Raw genomic sequence first — 4,371 nt, 5'->3', positions numbered from 1 at the left:
TGTCTTTGTCCTTTACTTTCTTTTCGATCTACTCCTTGTGCCTCGGTTTTTTGGCTGAGAGCACACCGCCGTATATTGAAGTTGAGACTTAGTACCGCCTTATATTGAAGCTTGGACTCAGTACCGCCTTATATTGAAGCGGCCACTCAGTATCGCCTATGTTGAAACTGAGAATCAGTACCGCCTTCAATTGAAGCTGAGACTCAATACCGCCTTATATTGAAGCTGGGACTCAAAACCGCCTTCAATTGAAGCTGGGACTCAGTACCGCCTTATATTGAAGCTGGGACTCAATACCGCCTTATATTGAAGCTGGGACTCAGTACCGCCTTATATTGAAGCTGGGACTCAGTACCGCCTTATATTGAAACTGCGACTCAGTACTGCCTTATATTGAAGGTGATGCAGGTCTTAGACGTTCACCACTTGGGTGAAACCCACGAGCACGGGTATAGTGACAACATAATCGGGGCGAACCGGGATTCGAGCACACAGTCATAGATTTCTAGCGTGCCCAGGGGACACATCTTTGCATAACGAATTGCAGCGCCTTGGGCGATTAGGCCAACCGTGCCCCCGTACACAACTGTCACAAACTATCCTACAACAAAAATGTTTTAGATGAGATATGTATTGCCTAACATTCCGTATAGAAACAGTGGCAATAGTACACTTTCACAAACTACAATATATATACACAATAAGTGCAAAACACACAGATACGTTCAACATACAAAGGAGGCACATTATAACCAGTTTATTTCAAAACAAGTGTATTATAATGATATGGAAACAATATGAGAATTGAGCAAAACTATGGTAATGTTGTACATACAAGGTATTTGTTTATAATTGAAGATATGATTACAGATTTTGGAAATTGTTTCTGGATAACTGTTGTTAGAAATTATTAAGAATTGTTTCTTTTAACAGAGTGTACCAAATTCTTTACCATGATTGAAGGTTATTGGTGATTCTCTTTCTTGGGTGTATGTTTTACAAGACATTGCATAATGTTGCTCATCTTCTAAGACCTCACATATTTTACAGGGACGTTTTTGCCAATGGGATTGGTGCTTTATATATCTACCAGTTTCATTTTTTAGTTTGAGATCACTCAAACGAAGTTTTGAGAAATGTGACCTATGAGCTTTGTTTTTGCAATATGTAAGCTAATATTTATAGATAACGTGACCAACCTGCATGTTGTTAACTTGCTGTTGGATAAATGGGAATCCCCTAATGAATGCGTGAACATATTTTGAAATTTGGACTGCAGTATATTTCAATGGATTCATTACATTTATTTGTGTTTCCTATTTCTAATTGTGTTTATACTTTTAAAAAAGAAACGTTATATGCATGAGTTATAGTGTTAGTGACAAATTTCCTAGATCACAACACGGACATGCAAACCATTAGTCGGGAAACACGTACGATTCAGGAAAAACGCACCCATTGCATTAACAAAAGGGCCTTGAGACTGCACGCACTTCACGTGCAGCAGCAGTATGAGCGGAATTATAGTGCACAGTTTTTGATTGCCTGGCATCTGCGTCAATCGAATAGTGACAGTTCAACAACATGCCAGGATTAACATAAGTGCAAAGAAACAACGTCATAGGCTGCTTGTAGGCAGGGGAATCCCGATCAGCTGTAGCCAAGGTTTTCAATGGCTAAGTTTGGCAATCTGAACACTTGTACATAACTTCTAACGATGTCCGTGAAAGCAGGTATTTAACTGAGTGAGTATGGTTCTAAATCGGCATTAGTAGTATACGCAGTAGTATTTGGAATTGTCCATTTTGGTAATTGTCTGGACCCTGCCGCAAACACAGTAAACTTATAAATGAACAGAATAATATGAAAAGGTGAATAATATATACAATAGTTTGTTGGCTCGACATGCTAGGCCCCATAATTGTGGTTACATTGTATTTGACAAGAACAAGTAGCGGCGCACATGTATAAACATGCTGTATTTTATAATATTGATTGTACAATTTTGAATATGTTTTAACGCTGTTGCATTTTTAACACATATAGAATTTGATATATATATATCAAATTTCACTTTGACAATTCAAGGACTAATATGTAATTGCCGTGAAATGCCATCGTGGAAAGTACTCAACTGTTAAACAACCTTCTTGAAGTTGGAATAGAACATCACATATAATAAAATAGGAATTTAATCCAACAGTGTCTCCCATATATGTTTCCTTGTATAATTTTAAATTCTTGGATTTTAAATTAATTTTTATTTTTGCAATCATCGTGACGTAACTCTGAAAAGGTTATTCTCTTGTTATTCCGTACTAATGAAGATGTTAGGGAAGCAAGCATCTGCCGACGAGGCCCAGGGTCACTAATGAAACAGGCTGATCGTGAAAAGGTTTTTCAAAGTCTGCTCAAATGTTCTATTTCATCATGTAAAAGGCTGTCAACAAAAAATAAAACAAATTGTTTAATAACCCTCCAAACATATTTGTCATAATGAAAATAGTACCAAATACTATTGTCACATGCATAAGAATACTGTCCCGTACATAATCATTGGTGGTATTTTCAATATCAACCAAAAGAATTCCTTACTAAAGTAAAACTGAATGCAGCTGTGGTTAAATGTATCCATTAATACAAACCGTGGATATGCTTTGGATAAAGCAAATATACAAAATTGTATATTTTTGGAAATACCATTTATACAAAATTGTATATTTTTGGATATAGCAAATACACAAACTTGTACATTTTTGGAAATGTATATTTTTGGAATTACCAAATATACAAAATTGTATATTTTGGATTTATTTGAATTTTCCCTTGTGCACGGTCCAAGGGGTTAAAACGCAACCTGTAACAGTGTAACGTAAAGTTCTTAATTTCAGAGGTATTTCAACATTGCATTTATACAATTGCATTCAAATCAATAACCTGCATGTCATGAAAACCTCTGTGTTGGTCCTGTCAACTACATCATCGCGACAGCACGTTAGTTATAACTATATCAACAAGTCAGCAAGTGTTGTGGCGTTACGGTGTCTGAATCTATTCAGCAAGTGTTGTGGCGTTACCGTGTCTGAATCTATTCGGCAAGTGTTGTGGCGTTACGGTGTCTGAATCTAGTCAGCAAGTGTTGTGGCGTTACAGTGTCTGAATCTAGTCAGCAAGTGTTGTGGCATAACGGTGTCTGAATCTAGTCAGCAAGTGTTGTGGCATAACGGTGTCTGAATCTAGTCAGCAAGTGTTGTGACGTTACAGTGTCTGAATCTAGTCAGCAAGTGTTGTGGCATAACGGTGTCTGAAACTAGTCAGCAAGTGTTGTGGCGTTACGGTGTCTGAATCTAGTCAGCAAGTGTTGTGGCGTTACGGAGTCTGAATCTAGTCAGCAAGTGTTGTGGCGTTACGGTGTCTGAATCTAGTCAGCAAGTGTTGTGGCGTTACGTTGTCTGAATCTAGTCAGCAAGTGTTGTGGCGTTACGTTATCTGAATCTAGTCAGCAAGTGCTATGCTATTACGGTGTCTGTGTTGTCATGCGGTAAGTTTCCATGTTATTCAAACTCCACACTTTTAGATTATTAGCATTATCCACATTGCAAAAAAGGTCAACGTGACCGTCACGGCTCACTACCCACGATCGCGTGTTATGAGTGACATCCGGGTATTTTGTCAAAGACAGACTCGGGAGAAAGTGAGTGTTTGTTGCGAATGCACGCGCGGAGATTGACGTGTACGTGTACCTCATTCATAACAGGGGCCATACCGTAATTCCAACCAGCCCGCATAGAGCGTAGAGATAGATCGTGTTACAGGGGTGTGAAGACCCGCAACTGTCGTCGAGGTAAGATTCGCCACGTCTTGTTTCACCATAAGTCGGGAAACACGTACGATTCAGGAAAAACGCACCCATTGCATTAACAAAAGGGCCTTGAGACTGCACGCACTTCACGTGCAGCAGCAGTATGAGCGGTATTAAAGTGCACAGTTTTTGATTGCCTGGCATCTGCGTCAATCGAATAGTGACAGTTCAACAACATGCCAGGATTAACATAAGTGCAAAGAAACAACGTCATAGGCTGCTTGTAGGCAGGGGAATCCCGATCAGCTGTAGCCAAGGTTTTCAATGGCTAAGTTTGGCAATCTGAACACTTGTACATAACTTCTAACGATGTCCGTGAAAGCAGGTATTTAACTGAGTGAGTATGGTTCTAAATCGGCATTAGTAGTATACGCAGTAGTATTTGGAATTGTCCATTTTGGTAATTGTCTGGACCCCGCCGCAAACACAGTAAACTTATAAATGAACAGAATAATATGAAAAGGTGAATAATATATACAATAGTTTGTTGGCTCGACATGCTAGGCCCC

The sequence above is a fragment of the Haliotis cracherodii genome, unplaced genomic scaffold, assembly GCF_022045235.1.
Source record: "Haliotis cracherodii isolate W230 unplaced genomic scaffold, xgHalCrac1.p SCAF_42, whole genome shotgun sequence".
In the NCBI taxonomy this organism is placed as follows: Eukaryota; Metazoa; Mollusca; class Gastropoda; order Lepetellida; family Haliotidae; genus Haliotis; species Haliotis cracherodii.
Note: the sequence above shows the minus strand (reverse complement) of the source record.